At 41.2% G+C, this 12439-nt stretch overlaps 1 protein-coding gene and 1 long non-coding RNA gene across 3 annotated transcripts in view; one reads left to right on the top strand and one right to left on the bottom strand.

Moving 5' to 3' along the window:
- INO80D (INO80 complex subunit D) overlaps positions 1-459 on the bottom strand; it is a 105868-nt gene extending 105409 nt beyond the window's left edge. The window contains exon 1 of one of the 2 annotated variants that reach the window (XM_011992465.1): positions 57-459. The gene's annotated coding sequence lies outside the window, so the exon portion shown is untranslated. The remainder of the gene's footprint in view (positions 1-56) is intronic. The other variant, XM_011992464.1, reaches the window with a different exon arrangement.
- Positions 1-1017, top strand: part of LOC105548450 — a 2075-nt gene extending 1058 nt beyond the window's left edge. Inside the window, exon 2 of the long non-coding RNA XR_001007389.1 lies at positions 113-1017. This is a non-coding gene — a long non-coding RNA (uncharacterized LOC105548450). The remainder of the gene's footprint in view (positions 1-112) is intronic.
- The last annotated feature ends 11422 nt before the right edge of the window (positions 1018-12439 follow it).

The raw sequence follows: 12439 nt of genomic DNA, 5'->3' as shown, positions 1-12439 counted from the left end.
CGCCGCCCTACGGGAGCCCGGGGATGTGGGCCGGGCCTGGGGCCGCCTCTGCTTACCTTTCAGTTGCTTTTTTTTTTCTCCTTCCCCCCTGTTCCCTCGGCTGGGCTGACAGATCAGAGTGAGAGGCGCTGGCAATGGACTAGGAAGCTCGGCTGCCGCTGCTACTGCTCCCCCCTGGGCTCCAGCGAGAGCCTTTCCCTGTCAAGCAAGAGGGGTGAGGATCATATTTTTATTTTGGAAACTAAAAAGTGCTCCCAGGGTCGGTGATTATTAAGGGGAAATCCCTGAATATACTCTCCAGCCAAGAAGGCAGGGCTGCCGGGGCTGTACAAGAAGAGGCAGCAGCCTCCTACAGCACCACTACAGGCACTGCGAGGACATAACACCAGAGAGCTGCTCCTCTGCCCTCCGAAACGACAACTTTCCTACCATCTTGGAGGCAGAGCAAAGGGGGGCCAGGGGGAAAAGTGCACCCGCTCCCGATAAAGTACAAATTTTTACTCCTCATCTCTGGAAAAAAGTCCACACCGGCAGTCTACACCGGCGCCTGGGGGAGAAAGCAGGGAAGAAACTGGGGGTGCATGAGAAACCTTTTCATTTGCTCCAGGGGGAAAAATGTTTCTGCATCTTCTGATGGAAAGAAATCATTACAAGACACAGGTTTTCCGGTGATTACTGTTTTCTGTTTTCTATTTCTAATTTTTTTCATGTTAGTGACAGTGATATTTTAATATTTTTTCAGGCCAATAATAATCTCTCTCCATTACAGGGCTAAGTTCTGTGGCTGGTGGTCAGTTTGTAAATTTGTACTTAAAGAGACTTAATAGTAACTTCATTTATTTGTCTAGTTATGTTATTGTATATATAAATATTTACATGTTTTCATATATTGCATATGAAAATTTGTTACATGTTACTCTCAAAACTGAGATTGCTGTAAGACAATTGTAAAAAACATGTCTTTCGTCTCTGTCTCAAAGCAATGTAAATAAAACCTATGGACTGTCCAGAAAGGCATGATACAGTGTGTCATTTTCCACAGTGCAAATAAAGGCAGATATCACTGGGGATTTAAAAACGACCCCTGTTTCTGGAAATTCTGTTATGAAGAAAGGATACAGTAAACCTGGAAAGAGATTTTAAAGACAGCTTTAGATTTTTCTTTAAGTAAAATAGTTTATTAAGAATTATATCCAGGCATTTAATTTTTTTATTTATTTAGATTCTTTAAACTCTAGCTAGATTTTGGTGCATTACACATGTTGCTGTCTGCTTTTTGTGTCACAGAATTGAGAAATGTGGCTATTTTTGTTAGTTAGTTCAGAACTTCCAATGTGCTGCCAGCATGTATGAGTGACTTTTTGCATATTGCAGTGGATGTCATGAATTTACTTTTTTAAATGAGCAAAGCTTAATAGATAAATGGGATCAAAGTTAAACAATGCTGTTAGCATAGAGGTGAGAGGGACAAAGGATACCCATTTGCATCAATTCCAATAGAACGCTTGTTGGAGGATAATGAATTGCAGAGACATTTTTCAATTTTTGTGAAGAAAGAGAAAAATAATAGAAAATGAATGGACTATCTTTGTATGTTCTACTGGGGATGATGATTTAAATCTTGTATTAAAAGTTACTTTTCTGACACATGTTGACTAACCTGGCAGGAATGAATTTGTTATATTAGTGCCCTGAATCAGTAGAATATTTAATTTCTTTGTAAAATTTATTACACAGCATTTAGAAATAACTTCCAAATTTAGAAATTGTCCTAATTTAAAAGTGAGTTGATGTAATGCATATATCGAATATTTATTAGTTTCTAGCTGAACCTTTATCATATAACTTTGAATATAGTACTTACCTAAATATTCTGGATTTTCTTCTGTGGTTTTTTTCCTCTCTGGTGGAAAAGTTAAGTAAAATTAACTGATTCTTACCATCTTCGAAAACTCAGTTGTGAAGTTATGTTCTATTTACAATATTTTTTTTAAACATTTAGACATCAAACACATTAGTTATCACAAAGAAAATTACTTTCCTTCTAGTGAAATTGAAAAACGTGTTTTCTAACAACTTATTTTTCTTTATATAAGACATGACTTTATAGATATGTTTTGAATTTTATAGATATTTTTGAAATTAAAATGTGTTTGGCCAGATTCCATGGCTTATGTCTGTAATCCCAGCACTTTGGAAGGCCTAGGTGAGAGTATTGCTTAACCCCAGGAGTTTGAGACCAGCCTGGGCAACCAAGCGAGACCCTTTCTCCAAAAATTAAAATTAAAATAAAATGTGCTTGTTTGCATTAAGCTGGCTACACCCTTTTTTGCAATACCCCTTGTGACCAAAGAAACCAGTGGATAGGGCTATGCTGCATCAGCTTAGCATTTCAGTGCTTTCCTCTTTATAAAGTTTGACTTCTGCTTAGCTATAATCTATGATACTTATCCATCAATTGAGCGAAATATTCAAGACTTGAGGCCAGGCACGGTGGCTCACGCCTGTAATCCCAGCACTTTGGGAGGCCGAGGTGGGTGGATCACTGAGGTCAGGAGTTCGAGACCAGCCTAGCCAACATGATGAAACCCTGTCTCTACTAAAAATACAAAAATTGGCCGGTCGTGGTGGTGGGCGCCTATAGTCCCAGCTACTCGGGAGGCTGAGGCAGGAGAATCACTTGAACTGGAAGGCGGAGGTTGCAGCGACTGGATTGCACCATTGCACTCCAGTCTGGGCGACAGAGTGAGACTCCGTCTCAAAAAAAAAAAAAAAAAAAAAAAGATACAAAACTTAGCTGGGTGTGGTGGCAGGCGCCTGTAATCCCAGCTACTCTGGAGGCTGAGGCAGGAGAATCACTTGAACTGGAAGGCGGAGGTTGCAGTGAGCTGAGATGGCACCATTGCACTCCAGCCTGGGCGACAAGAGAAACTCTCAAAAAAAAAAAATTGCTATGTCTGATTTGTCGAATCTGCAAATGCTAACAAAACTGATATAATTTTTATTGTTTTTTTTAAAATTTTTTAAATTAATTTTTTTTTTTTGAGACGGAGTGTCACCACATTGGCCAGGCTGGTCTTGAACTCCTGACCTCAGGTGATCCGCCGGCCTCTGCCTCCCAAAGTGCTGAGATTACAGGCATGAGCCACCACACCCGGGCTAAAACTACTGATACAATTTGAGGAAGCTATTTTTTTTCCCAATAAAGTTTCCACTACTCAGATTTGGCTACCTTATTGAGCACTTAATGCATCTTGATAACCTTGTTGGATGCTTTTATCTATGTTTTCTTATTTAATTCCTGTAAGAGCTCCAAAAAGTATTACATTTTTCTTTTCTTTAAAAAAAAAATACAGATGGGATAATTGTCTTTCCTGTCAGGGATCACGTACCTTCTTGGCCCAAAAGCTTTCCAGTAAGATTCTCAATTCTCCTGGTTTAGAGTGTCCAAGGTGCCTGTCACAGTTCTGTGCACTATGCCTGAAGTGCTAGGTTCCTGCTCTATGCTCTTTGCCAAACACAAACTGAGTAGCCAACTGTTGGAGCCCCCTTCCTTCATTGGTGGCAACCAGTGGCTTATTTCACATGCATGAAGTCTAGCACCTAATCTATCAGTTGTTTTGAGGAATGCAAATAAATAACAAAAATAACAAATGCATTATGATTAACAGAGACTTTATTCCTGATCCTGAAAATGAGCACTATACGGTATAAATCATTAACTTATTCTATTATGCCTTCGTTTCACAAATAGCCGTTTGGCCTTTAGTTGAAGTAGGAAATGCTTGCCTTAATTTTTTTTTTATTTTGAGACCAAGTCTCGCTCTGCCCAGGCTGGAGTGCAGTGGCGCGATCTCGGCTCACTGCAACCTCCGCCTCTGGAGTTCAAGCTATTCTCCTGCCTCAGCCTCCTGAGTAGCTGGGATTACAGGTACCCACCACCACACCCAGCAAATTTTTATATTTTTAGTAGAGATGGGGTTTCACCATGTTGGCCAGACTGGTCTCAAACTCCTGACCTCGGCCTCCCAAAGTGTTGGGATTACAGGTGTAAGCCACTGCACTCGGGCAATATTTTTTTAAAAATTATTTTTATTATTATTTTTTTACATAGAGATGGTGTCTTGCTATATTGCCCAAGCTAGTCTGAAACTCCTGAACTCAGGCGATCCTCCTCCCTCAGCCTCCCAAAAGTGCTGAGATTACAGGTGTGAGTCACCTTGCCCAACAACCTTAATAATTTTAATATCATTAGAATCTTTAATTGATCTACCTTTTGGTATTAATTATTTTAGTTTTCTTTCTTTCTTTCTTTCTTTCTTTCTTTTTTTTAAGACAGAGTCTCACTCTGTTGCCAGGCTGGAGTGCAGTAGCGTGATTGCAGCTCACTGCAACCTATGCATCCCAGGTTCAAGTGGTTTTCCTGCTTCAGCCTCCTGAGTATCTGGAACTACAGGTATGCACCACCATGCCCAGCTAGTTTTTGTATTTTTAATAGAGAGGGGTTTCACCATGTTGGCCAGGATGGTCTCCATCTTGATCTCATGATCTACCCGCCTCGGCCTCCCAAAGTGCTGGAATTACAGGCATGAACCACTGCACCCTGCCTAATTATTTTCTAAAAATTGACCACATTACTATGTATACTAAAAAGTTATTAAGAAAATATCAGCCAGGCACGGTGGCTCATGCCTGTAATCTCAATACTTTGGGAGGCCAAGATGGGCGGATCACCTGAGGTTAGGAGTTCAAGACCAGCCTGGCCAACATGGTGAAAACCCATCTCTACTAAAAATACAAAAATTAGCCTTCCAGCTACTAGGAAGGCTGAGGCAGAAGAACCTCTTGAACCCAGGAGGCGGAGGTTGCAGTGAGCTGAGATCACACCACTGCACTCCAGCCTGGGCAACAGAGCAAGACTGTCTCAAAAAAATAAAAATAAAAAAACTCCAGGGAGCCGGGCGCGGTGGCTCACGCCTGTAATCCCAGCACTTTGGCAGGACGAGGCGGGTGGATCACGAGGTCAGGAGATTGAGACCATCCTGGCTAACACGGTGAAACCCTGTCTCTACTAAAAATACAAAAAATTAGCCGGGTGCAGTGGCAGGTGCCTGTAGTCCCAGCTACTTGGGAGGCTGAGGTAAGAGAATGGCATGAACCTAAGAGGCGGAGCTTGCAGTGACCCGAGACCGCATCACTGCACTCCAGCCCGGGCAACAGAGTGAGACTCTGTCTCAAAAAAAAAAAAAAATTAAAATAAAAAAACTCCCAAGGAGATGAGGGAATAGAAATGGGGTATGTACATAGCCTGAAAGTTTTCAAAGCCACACTATTATGATGGCCATAGACTCAAATTTTTTTCACTTTAAAGCCTTTCTGTTTTGCAAACATTTGTTGGTAATGTTTCTACCTAAAACAAAGATTTTGGTTTTATTGTGGTTACAAGAAAGTGTTTCTGAGATAAACAATGTATTTAGCCGACATACACATCATAGCTTTAGACTGACTATGAAATTTCTTTTCAAAGATTCAAGGCTCTGGGCATGGTGGCTCACACCTGTAGTCCCAAAACTTTAGGAGGCTGAGGAGGGAGGATCACTTGAGCCCAGAAGTTGGAGGTCACAGTGAGCTGTGATCGCACTACGGCACTCCAGCCTGGGCAACAGAGTGAGAGCCTGTCTCAAAAAAAAAGGCCGGCGTGGTGGCTCACACCTGTAATCCCAACACTTTGAGAGGCCGAGGCGGGTGAATCATGAGGTCAGGAGTTTGAGACCAGCCTGGCCAACATGGTGAAACCTCGTCTCTACTAAAAATACAAAAAATTAGCTGGACATAGTGGCGGGCGCCTGTAATCCCAGCTACTCAGGAGGCTGAGGGAAGAGAATCGCTTGATCCTGGGAGGTGGAGGTTGCAGTGAGCCAAGATCACACCACTGCACTCCAGCCCAAACAACAGATGAGACTCCGTCTCAAAAATAATAATAAAATATATATATATACACACACACACACACACATACTTATTATGTATATATATTTATATATTCAGCTGTAGTCAAAATAAACATGAGCATTGATCAGGTAATCTCCCTAATGCTAACATCTAACCTGAGGCAGTTAGACCTCTGATTTCATACCAGAAGCCAAGAAGTGGGTTTTTGGTTTTGTTTTTTTTTTTGAGACAGAGTCTCACTCTGTCGCCCAGGCTGGAGTGCAGTGGTGTGATCTCAGCTCACTGCAGTCTCCACCTCCTGAGTTCAAGCGATTCTCCTGCCTCAGCCTCCCAAGTAGCTGGGACTACAGGTGCCCGCCAATACACCCAGTTAATTTTTTGTATTTTTAGTAGAGACGGGGTTTCACCATGTTGGTCAGGCTGATCTCGAACTCCTGACCTCGTGATTCGCCTGCCTCAGCCTCCCAAAGTGCTGGGATTACAGGTGTGAGCCACCGCGCCTGGCCTGGTTTTGTTTTTAAACCCCCGCAAAGGCCAAAAGATACCCTCCAGGAACCAGATGGTCAGTGTTGTGCTGCCTTTTCATCATACTAAAGGCGGAAAATGTGACATTGTAGACACTGTATACTATAGGCATTCTTGGGCTATTTTACTGACTCCTAATCTTGGAAAAAGTAAAGCAGCTCCCCAACTGAAGTCATGTTTTCAGTAATAATTAGTAAAAAGAAACACCCCAAAGCAGTATGAACGATTGGGTGGTGGAATCAGAAGTGATAGTCAGCCTTTTCCATCTAATGAAAAAAACTGTCCCAAAAGTGGTGGTTAGCTAAAACATTGAAGTAAGGCGAGAAATCCATTGAGACCTCAGAATAATACGCAGAGGTTAACACAAAGGTGACAGTGTTCATTTCTGCTGCATTCCTAGCTAAGAAAGCTTTTGTAGACCCGCTGGGAATTTAACCACTATTGCCATGGGAAAATAAATTCCAGGTTCCAAACAACTAATTTACAGTGATGTTCATGGGAACACAGCCCATTAATAAGTTTGGACTTCCTGTGCTATAACATCTTCGCCATGATGTTGTTATAGACTGCCAGAGTTTGATGGTAAGAATGGGAAAATGCAGGGAAAATCCTCGCATTCAAACAAAAAAGAGTAACTATGAACACAACCCAAATAGCCTGACTTAAACTCAGGTCAAGGGAAAGATTATCAAAGATATTAAATGGTAAAGCCAGTTCTAGTACCCCAGGAAGGAAAAAAAGACCTCAGTAACTGAAAATTGTACTATTTACTCCATATACATTGAAGTTTTGCTGCTGTTGTTGTTTTGAGATGAAGTCTTGCTCTTGTTGCCCAGGCTGGAGTGCAATGGTGCAATCTTGGCTCACTGCAACCTCCACCTCCAGAGTTCAAGCGATTCTCCTGCCTCAGCCTCTCGAGTCACTGATACTACAGGCGCCTGCCACCACGCCCGGCTAATCTGAATTTTATTTATGCATACCTGGGTGCCATATGATAGTATTATAGGTATTTGCATTTTCTTCTCTTCTTAAAGAAAAGACAGATAAGAGTCTACTAAAAATTACTAGATCTCATCCTTCTACTAGGTTAATGTTCTTTTTGCACCACACATCTAGTCATGGCCATTCTTGTTCTCATGCCTCTATTCTTGTTTTGGTGCTCTCTGTTCTCAGCTCTGCCAATTAAATCCCACTCTGCTTTGATGACTTGCTCACAGTCTTGTCCCTGAAGCCTTCTGATGCCAAGCTGAGTCTATACTGACCTTATTGTTACTCTAATACCTTGAGTTGTTTTCTAGCTTTTGTTAGTTTTGGGGAGTTTTTTCTACATGTGCAACAGGAGCTGTAGTGATTAATAGCTTGATCTCTGGAGTCAAGGCCATCTGATTTGGAAACTTGGCTCTACCATTTTCCTACTGTGTAACCCTGGGCAAGCTCCTCATCTAGTCTGTTTTATGCTGCTATAACAGAATGCCACAGACTGAGAAATTTATAAAGAAGAGAAATTTATTTCTTACACTTCTGGAGACAGGAAGTCCAAGAGCATGGCGCTGACATCTGACAATTGTCTTTTTGTTGTGTTATCCCATGGCAGAAGGCAGAAGGTCAAGAGAGCACATGTGTGAGGGGGGAAAGTGGGGAGGAAGGAGAGGAAGGTGGCAGAACTTATCCTTTTATCAGGAACCCACTCCCACAATAACTCACCTACTTCTGTGATAACAGCATGAATCCATTCAGTAGGGCAGAGCTCTTATGACCTGATCACCTCATAAAGGTCCCACCTCTCAACTTCATTGCTTTGGGGATTAAGTTTCCAACATATAAACCTCGGGAGACACATTCAGACCATAGCACTTCTTACCCTCTCAGTTTCCTCATTTGTAAAACTAGAGATAATAATAGTACCTGCCTCACTGGGGTATTCTGAGGATTAAATGGCATAGTGGGTAAAGCACAAGGTTCCAGCATTTTAGTAGAGGTGGGGTTTCACCATGTAAGGATGGTCTCGATCTCCTGACCTTACGATCCGCCTGCTTTGGCCTCCCACAAAGTGCTGGGATTACAGGCGTGAGCTGCCGCGTGCATCCCCAGATAGTCTTAAATACCCAGATAATTGATAGAATTTTAAGTTTAGCTGAGATTTTGGTGCCCTTCAGACTCAATCAAGGTCTTAAAATGTAAAAAGGGGTTCAGAAAGAGTACATAGAGAATACACCACAAGCCAGGCACAGTGGCTCATGTTTGCAATCCTAGCACTTTGGGAGGCCAAGGTGGGAGGATCACTTGAGGCCAGGAGTTTGAGACCAGCTTGGCCAACATAGTGAGACCATGTATCTACAAAAAATTTTAAAAATTAGCCAGTTGGCAGGCCAAAGCAGGCAGATCACCTGAGGTCAGGAGTTCGTGACCAGCCTGGCCAACGTGGTGAAACCCCATCTTACAACATAGCCAGGTGTAGTGGCGCACACCTGTGATCCTAGCTGCTCGAGAGGCTGAGGCAGGAGAATTGCTTGAACCTGGGAGGCGGAGATTGCTGTGGGCCTAGATCACACTACTGCACTCCAGCCTGGGCAATAGAGGAGACTCTGCCTCCAGTATATATATATATACACATATACACACACATACATATATATGTATATGTGTGTGTGTGTATATATATGTATATGTATGTGTGTGTATACGTGTGTGTGTATGTGTGTGTATATTTTTTTGGTGTGTGTGTGTGTGTGTGTATATATATATGCCACTTGTGGTGGCATGAGCCTATAGTCCCAGCTATTTGGGAGGCTGAGGCAGGAGAATCACTTGGACTGAAAAGGTTGGAAAAAAATTTTTTTAATAATAATAGATACATACATACATGTTCAAGAAGTGCCTGTAAATTACTTACAGTGTGCTAGGCACAGGTGGTAAAGATATTGGGGAAACAGCTCCTGCCTGCGAGTGTCTTCAGTCTGGCAAGAGACAAAAGAATTATTGCTTTAGGGTTATTTATTTTTATATAGATCCTTTTGAAATGTAAGCTTTTATAAACACAAGCTTTTAAAAAATACAAGCTCCATGAAGGCTAGAGTTTTTGTTTTGTTTTGTCTAGTTTGTTCATTTGGCCTCTTGAACAGTGCCTGGGATGAAATATACACCATATATATTTGTTGGATTAATGAATATTTGAGATTTTGGATTCTTTACTATTTGATAATTAAGATATGCTTTTAGATGGTTAAATGAGAAGGACTCTGAGGAGTCAAGCTTGGACTTTCTAACAAACTTCACTGCAAAAGTCCAAGATGATTAGCAAAATATCTGTACAATTCAAGTTATTTCAGCCACCCTCAAGAATTATATTCCAATTGGCCATACTCTAATCTAGTTTAAAAATCTGGGAGTGGTATTAAGTATTCTTTTTCTTTTCTATTGACATATTTCTGTTGTGCATTTCTATTGCCAAAAATACTCAAAACGTGTGCATATCCTAGGTTATTTTAAGATTACTAGCTCTACAGGTCAAAAAATTAAAAAGTAGAATATAAGAGAATCACCTGGAATAAAAAGCAAACATACAAGTTGAAAAAATATATATGGTTGCCATTATTGCCTTTTGTGTGGAAACTCTAGCATATTTGAGCAAACATCTTTGAGTATTCCCTTTTCATATTTTGAAGGATATGATCAGATATACCATCTGCTCCTCTGGGTAACTTGGCAGCTGTTGACTGACTAACATTCCCTGAGTTCTGTTGTCACCATCAGTGGTTCTAGAACATAAGAACAAAAAAAGATTGTAAGAATAGCTTTCATAATCCAAGTGTCCTTTAAATCATAGAGAAAAAAAAATAAGAACCTATATTGACCAACTGGGAAAAACTAAATGAATATTTACATAATCATAAGTCATTTTAATTTTCTCTAAGGCTATTACTACGATATATCTAAATATTTTAAATGTATATATAAAGCAAGAGCAATTAAGTAATTTAATACCAACAGAATTTATACTTCAAATAGGGGGGAAAATGGATCATCTCATTTTGTGGTAAGATATACAGATGCTTCCTGTTGCCCTGTCCAGAATGATGTTAACATTAACCTCAGAGGAGGCCGTTAAGCCAGCACTGAGCTAGCCAGTAACCATTATGTCTCTCTCTATTGAGGAGGAGGGGAAGAATGATATTACCTAAATTTATGAGCTGCAAACTGAATACTTCATACAATGATCATCAATGATATGATAAGTTATCGTTCAATTTCTACAGTTTGTGTCCTTCTCTCTGAAATTAAGCTAAGAAAAAAAATTGTAGGGAAATAACAGACTCCCGTTTGCATTATTAGAAAGCTCATGTAACTGCGCTATGCAGGCCATTTGTCATTTTTTTTTTTCCTGTTAGAAGGAAGTTTTTATTTTCTCTGAGTCAAACTATTAGAGTAATACATTACTGAGTTCATTTTTGCTTCTATCTCTTTATCTTGAGTTGAGTTCCGAAAACTTGGAACATGTTCATTCTTTTAAGCTGTCTGAAAGGATTTTGTGTATTTATGGTTTTACATGCCGAGCTATTTTTCCTCAGAAATTCTGACATCAAATGTGTGAATTTTTTCTCACACCAATTCTCCAACTTTCTGGACACCAACGGGGTATCCTACAATTCAATTCAATTCTAACATTAAGGACCCAGCATTAGCAGCAGCCTCCACAGCCTCAATTCCAATGCCATTCGCAAGTATCGGGTCCCCAGGTTACCCACACACACTTCTTGGCTACAAAGTCAGGGAGTTCCCACAACTTTCCCCCTTCAGTTTGATTATTTGCTACAATGACTCACAGAACTCAGAAGCACTCTTATATTAATATTTACTGGCTGTTTATAAAAGATACAACTTGTGAACAACCAAACAGAAGAGATGCAGAGAGCAAGATATTGGCAGGGGTGCTGGAAGCCCCACGCCCTCTCCGGGCACACGACCCTCCTAGCACTTTGATGTGTTCACCAACCCAGAAGCTCCCTAAACCTGTTGGTAGGGGTTTTTATGGAGGTTTTGTCGAATCAGCATGACCAATTATTAACTCAGTCTTCAGCCCTTCTCCCTTCCCCACATATTGAGGGGATGGGCTGAAAGTTCCAGGCTTCTCATCAAGGCCTAGTCTTTCTGGTGACCAGGCCCCATCCTGAAGCTATCTAGGGCCCCAGCAAGAAACCTCAGTAGCCCAAAGATGCTTCTATCAACCAGGAAATTCAAAGAGATTAAGGAGCTCTCTGTCGGAAACTGGGGACGGAGACCAAATGTTAGAACAAACAACGCTCCTATCATCCCTATTGCTCAAGAAATTGCAGTTTTAAGAGCTCTGTGTCAAAAAGCAGGGACAAAGTGCAAATAGATAGATACACATATATATATATATATTTCTTACTATACCACACATGCTAACTCCTTATTCTGAAATAAAAGCAAAAAGCAAACACCAAACCAATAATGAAAAGCCTCCACAACGTACAGGTGTTTTGAGGTCACATCATGATAAACCTATTGCGAATTGGAAATATTAAGTGAAAAATGCATTTAATGTACCTAATTCACCAAACATCATAGCTTAGCCTAGCCTCCCTTAAATGAGCTTGGAACACTTACAATAGCCTACAATTTGGCAGAATCATCAAACACAAAGTCATTTTACAATGAAGTGTTGGCTGGACGCAGAGGCTCATGCCTATAATCCCATCACCTGGATACTGAGGCAGGAAGATTGGGTCGGACACGGTGGTTCACACCTGTAATCCCAGCACTTTGGGAGACTGAGGCAGGTGGATCACCTGAGGTCAGAAGTTCGAGACCAGCCTGGCCAACATGGTGAAACCACGTCTCTACAAAAAATACAAAAATTAGCTGGGCATGGTGGTAGGCACCTGTAATCTCCCAGCCACTTGGGAGGCTGAACCCAGAGACTTGCTTGAACCCGGGAGGC

The sequence above is a fragment of the Mandrillus leucophaeus genome, unplaced genomic scaffold, assembly GCF_000951045.1.
Source record: "Mandrillus leucophaeus isolate KB7577 unplaced genomic scaffold, Mleu.le_1.0 Scaffold411, whole genome shotgun sequence".
NCBI lineage: Eukaryota > Metazoa > Chordata > Mammalia > Primates > Cercopithecidae > Mandrillus > Mandrillus leucophaeus.
This window is presented reverse-complemented; position numbering and strand designations above follow the sequence as displayed.